We start from the raw sequence: 15,000 nt of genomic DNA, 5'->3' as shown, positions 1-15,000 counted from the left end.
TACTGATTTTCTGGTTGAATACTAAAAGTAAGTTTAAATATATATAAGGAGTTTGCAAATTTTATAAAAGTCAGCTTGCCTAGCAAGTAGTAGGTCAATATGATACAATGTAGAATTTAAGAAAATGTCATTATATGTATTGAAACGTTTGTTTCCTTTGTATCTGTTGATATCTAAAATCCATATCCCAATAATTAAAATTATCCAAGACTATATGTAAATAATACACGTATGTATGTATGTATGTACACACACAAACGTATATATATATATATATATATATATATATATATATATATATATATATATATATATATATATATATATATATATATATATATATCACAAAAGATACACACATATCTTAAAACACCCTCAGCCACCCAGGATATATATATGATCCGTTTTTACGAGATAAACTTATTAATTCAGTATGGTATAATTATCGAGTAAGATCAGTAGAGTTTTTGCCCTTGTTTGCAATCGTTATAGGATAACGCGTTAAAAATAAAATTACACAGAAGTACAATTAATGTTAATAGCTGATAAAGTTATGCGAACTTTGTTGCATACTCTCTCTCTCTCTCTCTCTCTCTCTCGTGTGTCAGTATGATAAAGCAAGAAGAAAAAGGAAGAACAGTAAAGAACATATATAAAAAGGTTTATTTAAACAGCGTCTCATCATGGTGTGGGCACCACGATGCATAGGGATAAATAAAAAAGCGAGTATTCCATTACTTTTCACTTCATTTGATATGCATCCATATGACACAGAATGCTCTCGGTGAGTACAGGGAATCAGATAAACGTCACTGTGCGGGACTAGGTATAAAACATTTATTGTAGTTTTAATTGTAAATTTTTCGGGCATTTAAGTAGAAATTAAATGATTTCAGTTCTAGTGAGAACAACATTTCGACTGTAAAACATAATTTGTTGTCTTGATGCGTTTTCAAGACTCTTGGGCTGATTAGTCACACATCTCTTCAACGTTTCCGATGTACAAATGTTTGTGTGCAGTATAATATTAGTAACTAAAGTGTATACTGATTCAAAGTTCTAATCCAAAAGAAGCAAAACTGGCCTCAGATACTCATATTTGTCACTCATCCATTTTCTGACCCAGATAAGGGGAGAATTCCATGTTGAAATTGACTTAAAATGCAGATTCAGGACATTATTGTTGTTGTTATTATTATTATTATTATTCCTCTTTCTGTCCTATCATTTGGTTAAAATAAGCGACACCGGCCTATAAGCTAACTTTAAAAATAGGGTCTTATCAGATTTGCAAAGGATCTCTTCTTGCAACTTGTAGAAGTTAACGTTGTGGAAATACAGAAAGTGGAAGCATGGAATATCTATCTAAACTTACTGTAATCAAAACAGAATTTTATAACCCAATTTATTTAGCCAATGGCCCATATTTACAGTATTCGCTACAGGATGCCAATTTTCCCACTGGCAGACTGAGGCCCTGCTGTAAAAGAAATCAATCAATCAATAAATTAATATAAAAAATTCTCACAATTCATACATTCCATATTTATCAATCAATTAGTGAATAAGAAATACCACAAATAAGTACCCAAAATGAAAGACATTGATCGCATATTTTGCAACTCTGCGCTAGAGACTACACCAGGAATATATGAGAAGAAACTTGAAGGAAGTATTTCGACGTGAAAGGAGGCAGCTTGTTGTGGTAGTAAAAGTAGAGGAAACTGGATAAATTGAACCGAATTTGTTAATAAGAAATACTGGTCATCTATGATCGCATATTCCAGTAGTAAGGATCGAAACCAAGAGCAGAGAAGTGCAAAGCAACATTTGCTATATTCAGGTCCTATACTTGATTTTTTTAGGATCCGAATTATTGAAGAAAGTTAAGGAAAAAGAGAAAATGAAAGTCGAGAAATTGCTCTATTTATTATTTATATTGAATAAAGTAAATTTAGTTACAATAAAAGAAAGAAAGAAAAACTTCAACTGTTTTTAGTTATAAAAGAAAAAAAAAAAATTAGAGTCTACAGCACCCGGTATTCCCAGGCGGTCACCCATCCAAGTACTAACCGGGCCCGACGTTGCTTAACTTCGGTGATCGGACGAGAACCGGTGCTTTCAACGTGGTATGGCCGTAGACACAAGTGTGTGTAAATTTAAGACTTATATTCGCTTCTCTCTTCACCGTTTCCGATGTACAGACGTTTACGTTTATGTGCCGTGTAAAATTAGTAATTAAAGTGTACTTATTAAAACTTATATAGATAAACTGCCTTCATACATTATTCAAATTTGTAATTCAGGCATTTTCGGACTCGGACATTAGTTGCTTAACCGGAGGTTTACACCTTCAAATGGACTTAAATAACAATGCATTTAAACGAAGATTCAGTTCATTTTTGTTGTTTTTGGGCATTATTATTATTATTATTATTTATCTTGTATCAACTGACTAATTCAATAGGTAAATAATCGACATCAGCCTATGAGCTACCTTTAAAGACGGACTCGAATCTGATTTGAAACGGATATCGTCTTGCAGCTCGGAAACGTTAAAGTTGTGGAAACACAGAAAGTGCAAGGAAGTGGAAGCAGGGAACATCCATCCAAACTTACTGTAATCAAAACAGAGATTTATACACCAATTTATTTTGTCAATGGCCCATATTCGAAGTATTCGCTAAGGGATGCCAAGTTTCACACTGATAGACTGGTGCCCTGCTAAAAACAGGTAAATAAATTAAAATAATTAAAAATAATACATTCCAAATATATCTATCAATTATTGAATAAGAAATACCACAGACAAGTATCCAAAATGAAAGACATCGATTGCATACGTTGCAATTATTCGCTATAGGCTGAATCCGGAATATCAGAAGAAATTTGGAGGATCTGGACGGCATACGAGGCGGCCCATTTCGATCCTGGAGGTAGAGGAAACTGAAAAATTTGCACCAGATTTGTGAACAAGAAATATTGGCCATATATGATCGCATATCCTCACAGTGAGGATGGAACCAAAAAAAAATTTAAAAAATGCCTACAGCACCCGGTATTCCCAGGCGGTCACCCATCCAAGTACTAACCGGGCCCGACGTTGCTTAACTTCGGTGATCGGACGAGAACCGGTGTTTTCAACGTGGTATGGCCGTAGACATTTGTATGTACAAATTTAAGACTAATATAGGTTGTCTCTTCGTCGTTACAAAGATATATTACACACACACACACACACACACACACACACACACACACACACATATATATATATATATATATATATATATATATATATATATTAGAGACAGGGGAGAGCTCTGCTTACGACAATACATCCCTTCAGTTTCAATCTGTAAAGAAGCAAGAGCTTATTTGATCGCCGATGTCACTGACATGTAGGTTGCCATATTTGTGCAGTCATTTGAATAGTAATACAATGGCGAGTTCCGTGTCAAATTTCATCAAGGTTGTCGTTTTCTTTCGTCAGTCAGCTTCATTAACGACAAATGATGTTATACTCGGAATTATTTCTGAGAAAATAAATCGTATTTCTCTCGATTTCATGCAGGTATATCTCGATGAAAGGTCGGTCAAGTTTGCATGGCAGGCTAGTAAGCACAGGGGCTCGCATCGTTGCTCACAATTGAACTGACAGTCATACATTTTATACTATATGTACGACTGATAGTTTCATTGTAAGCAATGATACGAGCCCCCTGTGGCTAGTAAGCAGCCTATGCCGATACCGCATGGTGTCGGCGATTTCCAACGTTTTGATAAGCAAAACAAATATGTCCATACACCCCAATACTAATGTCCAAATATCAAAAATCGCTATTTTGGGACTATTATGAATTCATTCAAGGACATTCTAAATTACATCATCGCCACACGTCAAGATTGTTATTACATCAGCACATTCAAAATTGGACTTCATTCAGAAAACCACTGGCATTCATTTGGAACACTACCCTTTTGGACTTGTCATATAACTTTTCATGGACTATTTGTGATTTCATTTATAATGCTGAAAAGTATTTAAATTTTCACTTTGTATTCTTTATAAAAATAAATTAAGTCGGTTGGTTTAGATTGGCTAAGATAGCATTAAGGTGTTTTTGTTTATATGAGCCAATATCACATTATTCTTTTCTTGGTTTAGATGGGCTAAGTTCACATTATGGTACATTGGTTTAGATGGGCTAAGTTCACATTAAGGTGTTTGGCTAAGTTTCCATTAAGATATTTGGTTTAGATTGGCTAAGATTGCATTAAAGTGTATTGGCTTATATTGGCAAATTTCACATAGGAATTTGATTTAGATGGCCTAAGTTCACATTATGGTGTTCTGGCAAAAGACTGCTTGGTTTTATTAGGCAATGAGGGTAGTCTTGCTCAAGGGTACAATAGAGCAACCAGCTTGATAGAAATCTATCATGTTAACCATTGGACTGATGTACATTTTATCAGTGTAATTTAGAGTCTGTTTAAACCATTCCGAATCCCCCCATCTCTCTCTCTCTCTCTCTCACATATATATATATATATATATATATATATATATATATATATATATATATATATATATATATATATATATATATATATAACTATATATATATATGAAAGAAATAATATTTTCAATCTTTCTGCACTGTACTGATTTTCTGGTTGAATACTAAAAGTAAGTTTAAATATATATAAGGAGTTTGCAAATTTTATAAAAGTCAGCTTGCCTAGCAAGTAGTAGGTCAATATGATACAATGTAGAATTTAAGAAAATGTCATTATATGTATTGAAACGTTTGTTTCCTTTGTATCTGTTGATATCTAAAATCCATATCCCAATAATTAAAATTATCCAAGACTATATGTAAATAATACACGTATGTATGTATGTATGTACACACACAAACGTATATATATATATATATATATATATATATATATATATATATATATATATATATATATATATATATATCACAAAAGATACACACATATCTTAAAACACCCTCAGCCACCCAGGATATATATATGATCCGTTTTTACGAGATAAACTTATTAATTCAGTATGGTATAATTATCGAGTAAGATCAGTAGAGTTTTTGCCCTTGTTTGCAATCGTTATAGGATAACGCGTTAAAAATAAAATTACACAGAAGTACAATTAATGTTAATAGCTGATAAAGTTATGCGAACTTTGTTGCATACTCTCTCTCTCTCTCTCTCTCTCTCTCGTGTGTCAGTATGATAAAGCAAGAAGAAAAAGGAAGAACAGTAAAGAACATATATAAAAAGGTTTATTGAAACAGCGTCTCATCATGGTGTGGGCACCACGATGCATAGGGATAAATAAAAAAGCGAGTATTCCATTACTTTTCACTTCATTTGATATGCATCCATATGACACAGAATGCTCTCGGTGAGTACAGGGAATCAGATAAACGTCACTGTGCGGGACTAGGTATAAAACATTTATTGTAGTTTTAATTGTAAATTTTTCGGGCATTTAAGTAGAAATTAAATGATTTCAGTTCTAGTGAGAACAACATTTCGACTGTAAAACATAATTTGTTGTCTTGATGCGTTTTCAAGACTCTTGGGCTGATTAGTCACACATCTCTTCAACGTTTCCGATGTACAAATGTTTGTGTGCAGTATAATATTAGTAACTAAAGTGTATACTGATTCAAAGTTCTAATCCAAAAGAAGCAAAACTGGCCTCAGATACTCATATTTGTCACTCATCCATTTTCTGACCCAGATAAGGGGAGAATTCCATGTTGAAATTGACTTAAAATGCAGATTCAGGACATTATTGTTGTTGTTATTATTATTATTATTATTCCTCTTTCTGTCCTATCATTTGGTTAAAATAAGCGACACCGGCCTATAAGCTAACTTTAAAAATAGGGTCTTATCAGATTTGCAAAGGATCTCTTCTTGCAACTTGTAGAAGTTAACGTTGTGGAAATACAGAAAGTGGAAGCATGGAATATCTATCTAAACTTACTGTAATCAAAACAGAATTTTATAACCCAATTTATTTAGCCAATGGCCCATATTTACAGTATTCGCTACAGGATGCCAATTTTCCCACTGGCAGACTGAGGCCCTGCTGTAAAAGAAATCAATCAATCAATAAATTAATATAAAAAATTCTCACAATTCATACATTCCATATTTATCAATCAATTAGTGAATAAGAAATACCACAAATAAGTACCCAAAATGAAAGACATTGATCGCATATTTTGCAACTCTGCGCTAGAGACTACACCAGGAATATATGAGAAGAAACTTGAAGGAAGTATTTCGACGTGAAAGGAGGCAGCTTGTTGTGGTAGTAAAAGTAGAGGAAACTGGATAAATTGAACCGAATTTGTTAATAAGAAATACTGGTCATCTATGATCGCATATTCCAGTAGTAAGGATCGAAACCAAGAGCAGAGAAGTGCAAAGCAACATTTGCTATATTCAGGTCCTATACTTGATTTTTTTAGGATCCGAATTATTGAAGAAAGTTAAGGAAAAAGAGAAAATGAAAGTCGAGAAATTGCTCTATTTATTATTTATATTGAATAAAGTAAATTTAGTTACAATAAAAGAAAGAAAGAAAAACTTCAACTGTTTTTAGTTATAAAAGAAAAAAAAAATTAGAGTCTACAGCACCCGGTATTCCCAGGCGGTCACCCATCCAAGTACTAACCGGGCCCGACGTTGCTTAACTTCGGTGATCGGACGAGAACCGGTGCTTTCAACGTGGTATGGCCGTAGACACAAGTGTGTGTAAATTTAAGACTTATATTCGCTTCTCTCTTCACCGTTTCCGATGTACAGACGTTTACGTTTATGTGCCGTGTAAAATTAGTAATTAAAGTGTACTTATTAAAACTTATATAGATAAACTGCCTTCATACATTATTCAAATTTGTAATTCAGGCATTTTCGGACTCGGACATTAGTTGCTTAACCGGAGGTTTACACCTTCAAATGGACTTAAATAACAATGCATTTAAACGAAGATTCAGTTCATTTTTGTTGTTTTTGGGCATTATTATTATTATTATTATTTATCTTGTATCAACTGACTAATTCAATAGGTAAATAATCGACATCAGCCTATGAGCTACCTTTAAAGACGGACTCGAATCTGATTTGAAACGGATATCGTCTTGCAGCTCGGAAACGTTAAAGTTGTGGAAACACAGAAAGTGCAAGGAAGTGGAAGCAGGGAACATCCATCCAAACTTACTGTAATCAAAACAGAGATTTATACACCAATTTATTTTGTCAATGGCCCATATTCGAAGTATTCGCTAAGGGATGCCAAGTTTCACACTGATAGACTGGTGCCCTGCTAAAAACAGGTAAATAAATTAAAATAATTAAAAATAATACATTCCAAATATATCTATCAATTATTGAATAAGAAATACCACAGACAAGTATCCAAAATGAAAGACATCGATTGCATACGTTGCAATTATTCGCTATAGGCTGAATCCGGAATATCAGAAGAAATTTGGAGGATCTGGACGGCATACGAGGCGGCCCATTTCGATCCTGGAGGTAGAGGAAACTGAAAAATTTGCACCAGATTTGTGAACAAGAAATATTGGCCATATATGATCGCATATCCTCACAGTGAGGATGGAACCAAAAAAAAATTTAAAAAATGCCTACAGCACCCGGTATTCCCAGGCGGTCACCCATCCAAGTACTAACCGGGCCCGACGTTGCTTAACTTCGGTGATCGGACGAGAACCGGTGTTTTCAACGTGGTATGGCCGTAGACATTTGTATGTACAAATTTAAGACTAATATAGGTTGTCTCTTCGTCGTTACAAAGATATATTACACACACACACACACACACACACACACACACACACACACACACACATATATATATATATATATATATATATATATATATATATATATATATATATATATATATATATATATATATATTAGAGACAGGGGAGAGCTCTGCTTACGACAATACATCCCTTCAGTTTCAATCTGTAAAGAAGCAAGAGCTTATTTGATCGCCGATGTCACTGACATGTAGGTTGCCATATTTGTGCAGTCATTTGAATAGTAATACAATGGCGAGTTCCGTGTCAAATTTCATCAAGGTTGTCGTTTTCTTTCGTCAGTCAGCTTCATTAACGACAAATGATGTTATACTCGGAATTATTTCTGAGAAAATAAATCGTATTTCTCTCGATTTCATGCAGGTATATCTCGATGAAAGGTCGGTCAAGTTTGCATGGCAGGCTAGTAAGCACAGGGGCTCGCATCGTTGCTCACAATTGAACTGACAGTCATACATTTTATACTATATGTACGACTGATAGTTTCATTGTAAGCAATGATACGAGCCCCCTGTGGCTAGTAAGCAGCCTATGCCGATACCGCATGGTGTCGGCGATTTCCAACGTTTTGATAAGCAAAACAAATATGTCCATACACCCCAATACTAATGTCCAAATATCAAAAATCGCTATTTTGGGACTATTATGAATTCATTCAAGGACATTCTAAATTACATCATCGCCACACGTCAAGATTGTTATTACATCAGCACATTCAAAATTGGACTTCATTCAGAAAACCACTGGCATTCATTTGGAACACTACCCTTTTGGACTTGTCATATAACTTTTCATGGACTATTTGTGATTTCATTTATAATGCTGAAAAGTATTTAAATTTTCACTTTGTATTCTTTTTAAAAATAAATTAAGTCGGTTGGTTTAGATTGGCTAAGATAGCATTAAGGTGTTTTTGTTTATATGAGCCAATATCACATTATTCTTTTCTTGGTTTAGATGGGCTAAGTTCACATTATGGTACATTGGTTTAGATGGGCTAAGTTCACATTAAGGTGTTTGGCTAAGTTTCCATTAAGATATTTGGTTTAGATTGGCTAAGATTGCATTAAAGTGTATTGGCTTATATTGGCAAATTTCACATAGGAATTTGATTTAGATGGCCTAAGTTCACATTATGGTGTTCTGGCAAAAGACTGCTTGGTTTTATTAGGCAATGAGGGTAGTCTTGCTCAAGGGTACAATAGAGCAACCAGCTTGATAGAAATCTATCATGTTAACCATTGGACTGATGTACATTTTATCAGTGTAATTTAGAGTCTGTTTAAACCATTCCGAATCCCCCCATCTCTCTCTCTCTCTCTCTCACATATATATATATATATATATATATATATATATATATATATATATATATATATATATATATATATATATATAACTATATATATATATGAAAGAAATAATATTTTCAATCTTTCTGCACTGTACTGATTTTCTGGTTGAATACTAAAAGTAAGTTTAAATATATATAAGGAGTTTGCAAATTTTATAAAAGTCAGCTTGCCTAGCAAGTAGTAGGTCAATATGATACAATGTAGAATTTAAGAAAATGTCATTATATGTATTGAAACGTTTGTTTCCTTTGTATCTGTTGATATCTAAAATCCATATCGCAATAATTAAAATTATCCAAGACTATATGTAAATAATACACGTATGTATGTATGTATGTACACACACAAACGTATATATATATATATATATATATATATATATATATATATATATATATATATATATATATATATATATATATATATATATATATATCACAAAAGATACACACATATCTTAAAACACCCTCAGCCACCCAGGATATATATATGATCCGTTTTTACGAGATAAACTTATTAATTCAGTATGGTATAATTATCGAGTAAGATCAGTAGAGTTTTTGCCCTTGTTTGCAATCGTTATAGGATAACGCGTTAAAAATAAAATTACACAGAAGTACAATTAATGTTAATAGCTGATAAAGTTATGCGAACTTTGTTGCATACTCTCTCTCTCTCTCTCTCTCTCTCGTGTGTCAGTATGATAAAGCAAGAAGAAAAAGGAAGAACAGTAAAGAACATATATAAAAAGGTTTATTGAAACAGCGTCTCATCATGGTGTGGGCACCACGATGCATAGGGATAAATAAAAAAGCGAGTATTCCATTACTTTTCACTTCATTTGATATGCATCCATATGACACAGAATGCTCTCGGTGAGTACAGGGAATCAGATAAACGTCACTGTGCGGGACTAGGTATAAAACATTTATTGTAGTTTTAATTGTAAATTTTTCGGGCATTTAAGTAGAAATTAAATGATTTCAGTTCTAGTGAGAACAACATTTCGACTGTAAAACATAATTTGTTGTCTTGATGCGTTTTCAAGACTCTTGGGCTGATTAGTCACACATCTCTTCAACGTTTCCGATGTACAAATGTTTGTGTGCAGTATAATATTAGTAACTAAAGTGTATACTGATTCAGAGTTCTAATCCAAAAGAAGCAAAACTGGCCTCAGATACTCATATTTGTCACTCATCCATTTTCTGACCCAGATAAGGGGAGAATTCCATGTTGAAATTGACTTAAAATGCAGATTCAGGACATTATTGTTGTTGTTATTATTATTATTATTATTCCTCTTTCTGTCCTATCATTTGGTTAAAATAAGCGACACCGGCCTATAAGCTAACTTTAAAAATAGGGTCTTATCAGATTTGCAAAGGATCTCTTCTTGCAACTTGTAGAAGTTAACGTTGTGGAAATACAGAAAGTGGAAGCATGGAATATCTATCTAAACTTACTGTAATCAAAACAGAATTTTATAACCCAATTTATTTAGCCAATGGCCCATATTTACAGTATTCGCTACAGGATGCCAATTTTCCCACTGGCAGACTGAGGCCCTGCTGTAAAAGAAATCAATCAATCAATAAATTAATATAAAAAATTCTCACAATTCATACATTCCATATTTATCAATCAATTAGTGAATAAGAAATACCACAAATAAGTACCCAAAATGAAAGACATTGATCGCATATTTTGCAACTCTGCGCTAGAGACTACACCAGGAATATATGAGAAGAAACTTGAAGGAAGTATTTCGACGTGAAAGGAGGCAGCTTGTTGTGGTAGTAAAAGTAGAGGAAACTGGATAAATTGAACCGAATTTGTTAATAAGAAATACTGGTCATCTATGATCGCATATTCCAGTAGTAAGGATCGAAACCAAGAGCAGAGAAGTGCAAAGCAACATTTGCTATATTCAGGTCCTATACTTGATTTTTTTAGGATCCGAATTATTGAAGAAAGTTAAGGAAAAAGAGAAAATGAAAGTCGAGAAATTGCTCTATTTATTATTTATATTGAATAAAGTAAATTTAGTTACAATAAAAGAAAGAAAGAAAAACTTCAACTGTTTTTAGTTATAAAAGAAAAAAAAAAAATTAGAGTCTACAGCACCCGGTATTCCCAGGCGGTCACCCATCCAAGTACTAACCGGGCCCGACGTTGCTTAACTTCGGTGATCGGACGAGAACCGGTGCTTTCAACGTGGTATGGCCGTAGACACAAGTGTGTGTAAATTTAAGACTTATATTCGCTTCTCTCTTCACCGTTTCCGATGTACAGACGTTTACGTTTATGTGCCGTGTAAAATTAGTAATTAAAGTGTACTTATTAAAACTTATATAGATAAACTGCCTTCATACATTATTCAAATTTGTAATTCAGGCATTTTCGGACTCGGACATTAGTTGCTTAACCGGAGGTTTACACCTTCAAATGGACTTAAATAACAATGCATTTAAACGAAGATTCAGTTCATTTTTGTTGTTTTTGGGCATTATTATTATTATTATTATTTATCTTGTATCAACTGACTAATTCAATAGGTAAATAATCGACATCAGCCTATGAGCTACCTTTAAAGACGGACTCGAATCTGATTTGAAACGGATATCGTCTTGCAGCTCGGAAACGTTAAAGTTGTGGAAACACAGAAAGTGCAAGAAAGTGGAAGCAGGGAACATCCATCCAAACTTACTGTAATCAAAACAGAGATTTATACACCAATTTATTTTGTCAATGGCCCATATTCGAAGTATTCGCTAAGGGATGCCAAGTTTCACACTGATAGACTGGTGCCCTGCTAAAAACAGGTAAATAAATTAAAATAATTAAAAATAATACATTCCAAATATATCTATCAATTATTGAATAAGAAATACCACAGACAAGTATCCAAAATGAAAGACATCGATTGCATACGTTGCAATTATTCGCTATAGGCTGAATCCGGAATATCAGAAGAAATTTGGAGGATCTGGACGGCATACGAGGCGGCCCATTTCGATCCTGGAGGTAGAGGAAACTGAAAAATTTGCACCAGATTTGTGAACAAGAAATATTGGCCATATATGATCGCATATCCTCACAGTGAGGATGGAACCAAAAAAAAATTTAAAAAATGCCTACAGCACCCGGTATTCCCAGGCGGTCACCCATCCAAGTACTAACCGGGCCCGACGTTGCTTAACTTCGGTGATCGGACGAGAACCGGTGTTTTCAACGTGGTATGGCCGTAGACATTTGTATGTACAAATTTAAGACTAATATAGGTTGTCTCTTCGTCGTTACAAAGATATATTACACACACACACACACACACACACACACACACACACACACACACACACACATATATATATATATATATATATATATATATATATATATATATATATATATATATATATATATATATATATATATATATATATATTAGAGACAGGGGAGAGCTCTGCTTACGACAATACATCCCTTCAGTTTCAATCTGTAAAGAAGCAAGAGCTTATTTGATCGCCGATGTCACTGACATGTAGGTTGCCATATTTGTGCAGTCATTTGAATAGTAATACAATGGCGAGTTCCGTGTCAAATTTCATCAAGGTTGTCGTTTTCTTTCGTCAGTCAGCTTCATTAACGACAAATGATGTTATACTCGGAATTATTTCTGAGAAAATAAATCGTATTTCTCTCGATTTCATGCAGGTATATCTCGATGAAAGGTCGGTCAAGTTTGCATGGCAGGCTAGTAAGCACAGGGGCTCGCATCGTTGCTCACAATTGAACTGACAGTCATACATTTTATACTATATGTACGACTGATAGTTTCATTGTAAGCAATGATACGAGCCCCCTGTGGCTAGTAAGCAGCCTATGCCGATACCGCATGGTGTCGGCGATTTCCAACGTTTTGATAAGCAAAACAAATATGTCCATACACCCCAATACTAATGTCCAAATATCAAAAATCGCTATTTTGGGACTATTATGAATTCATTCAAGGACATTCTAAATTACATCATCGCCACACGTCAAGATTGTTATTACATCAGCACATTCAAAATTGGACTTCATTAAGAAAACCACTGGCATTCATTTGGAACACTACCCTTTTGGACTTGTCATATAACTTTTCATGGACTATTTGTGATTTCATTTATAATGCTGAAAAGTATTTAAATTTTCACTTTGTATTCTTTATAAAAATAAATTAAGTCGGTTGGTTTAGATTGGCTAAGATAGCATTAAGGTGTTTTTGTTTATATGAGCCAATATCACATTATTCTTTTCTTGGTTTAGATGGGCTAAGTTCACATTATGGTACATTGGTTTAGATGGGCTAAGTTCACATTAAGGTGTTTGGCTAAGTTTCCATTAAGATATTTGGTTTAGATTGGCTAAGTTTGCATTAAAGTGTATTGGCTTATATTGGCAAATTTCACATAGGAATTTGATTTAGATGGCCTAAGTTCACATTATGGTGTTCTGGCAAAAGACTGCTTGGTTTTATTAGGCAATGAGGGTAGTCTTGCTCAAGGGTACAATAGAGCAACCAGCTTGATAGAAATCTATCATGTTAACCATTGGACTGATGTACATTTTATCAGTGTAATTTAGAGTCTGTTTAAACCATTCCGAATCCCCCCATCTCTCTCTCTCTCTCTCACACATATATATATATATATATATATATATATATATATATATATATATATATATATATATATATATATATATATGAAATAAATAATATTTTCAATCTTTCTGCACTGTACTGATTTTCTGGTTGAATACTAAAAGTAAGTTTAAATATATATAAGGAGTTTGCAAATTTTATAAAAGTCAGCTTGCCTAGCAAGTAGTAGGTCAATATGATACAATGTAGAATTTAAGAAAATGTCATTATATGTATTGAAACGTTTGTTTCCTTTGTATCTGTTGATATCTAAAATCCATATCCCAATAATTAAAATTATCCAAGACTATATGTAAATAATACACGTATGTATGTATGTATGTACACACACAAACGTATATATATATATATATATATATATATATATATATATATATATATATATATATATATATATATATATATATATATATATATATCACAAAAGATACACACATATCTTAAAACACCCTCAGCCACCCAGGATATATATATGATCCGTTTTTACGAGATAAACTTATTAATTCAGTATGGTATAATTATCGAGTAAGATCAGTAGAGTTTTTGCCCTTGTTTGCAATCGTTATAGGATAACGCGTTAAAAATAAAATTACACAGAAGTACAATTAATGTTAATAGCTGATAAAGTTATGCGAACTTTGTTGCATACTCTCTCTCTCTCTCTCTCTCTCTCGTGTTTCAGTATGATAAAGCAAGAAGAAAAAGGAAGAACAGTAAAGAACATATATAAAAAGGTTTATTGAAACAGCGTCTCATCATGGTGTGGGCACCACGATGCATAGAGATAAATAAAAAAGCGAGTATTCCATTACTTTTCACTTCATTTGATATGCATCCATATGACACAGAATGCTCTCGGTGAGTACAGGGAATCAGATAAACGTCACTGTGCGGGACTAGGTATAAAACATTTATTGTAGTTTTAATTGTAAATTTTTCGGGCATTTAAGTAGAAATTAAATGATTTCAGTTCTAGTGAGAACAACATTTCGACTGTAAAACATAATTTGTTGTCTTGATGCGTTTTCAAGACTCTTGGGCTGAT

At 33.3% G+C, this 15,000-nt stretch overlaps 6 non-coding genes across 6 annotated transcripts; all 6 read right to left on the bottom strand.

Annotated features, from left to right (window-relative positions):
• Positions 1–2,024: 2,024 nt before the first annotated feature.
• Positions 2,025–2,143, bottom strand: LOC149770571 (5S ribosomal RNA). Its single transcript, XR_016418588.1, has one exon. It is a non-coding gene; the product is annotated as a 5S ribosomal RNA (ribosomal RNA).
• Positions 2,144–3,043: 900 nt separating this feature from the next.
• LOC149770570 (5S ribosomal RNA) lies at positions 3,044–3,162 on the bottom strand. Its single transcript, XR_016418710.1, has one exon. It is a non-coding gene; the product is annotated as a 5S ribosomal RNA (ribosomal RNA).
• Positions 3,163–6,669: 3,507 nt separating this feature from the next.
• LOC149770569 (5S ribosomal RNA) lies at positions 6,670–6,788 on the bottom strand. Its single transcript, XR_016418587.1, has one exon. It is a non-coding gene; the product is annotated as a 5S ribosomal RNA (ribosomal RNA).
• A 900-nt stretch (positions 6,789–7,688) lies between these two features.
• LOC149770568 (5S ribosomal RNA) lies at positions 7,689–7,807 on the bottom strand. Its single transcript, XR_016418709.1, has one exon. It is a non-coding gene; the product is annotated as a 5S ribosomal RNA (ribosomal RNA).
• Positions 7,808–11,362: 3,555 nt separating this feature from the next.
• Positions 11,363–11,481, bottom strand: LOC149770567 (5S ribosomal RNA). Its single transcript, XR_016418586.1, has one exon. It is a non-coding gene; the product is annotated as a 5S ribosomal RNA (ribosomal RNA).
• Positions 11,482–12,381: 900 nt separating this feature from the next.
• Positions 12,382–12,500, bottom strand: LOC149770566 (5S ribosomal RNA). The gene has a single exon (XR_016418708.1). It is a non-coding gene; the product is annotated as a 5S ribosomal RNA (ribosomal RNA).
• Positions 12,501–15,000: the final 2,500 nt, after the last annotated feature.

The sequence above is a fragment of the Sinohyriopsis cumingii genome, unplaced genomic scaffold (genome assembly GCF_028554795.1).
Source record: "Sinohyriopsis cumingii isolate HCF-2022 unplaced genomic scaffold, ASM2855479v2 utg002479l, whole genome shotgun sequence".
Classification (NCBI taxonomy): Eukaryota; Metazoa; Mollusca; class Bivalvia; order Unionida; family Unionidae; genus Sinohyriopsis; species Sinohyriopsis cumingii.
Note: the sequence above shows the minus strand (reverse complement) of the source record. Positions and strands in the feature narration are given on the sequence as shown.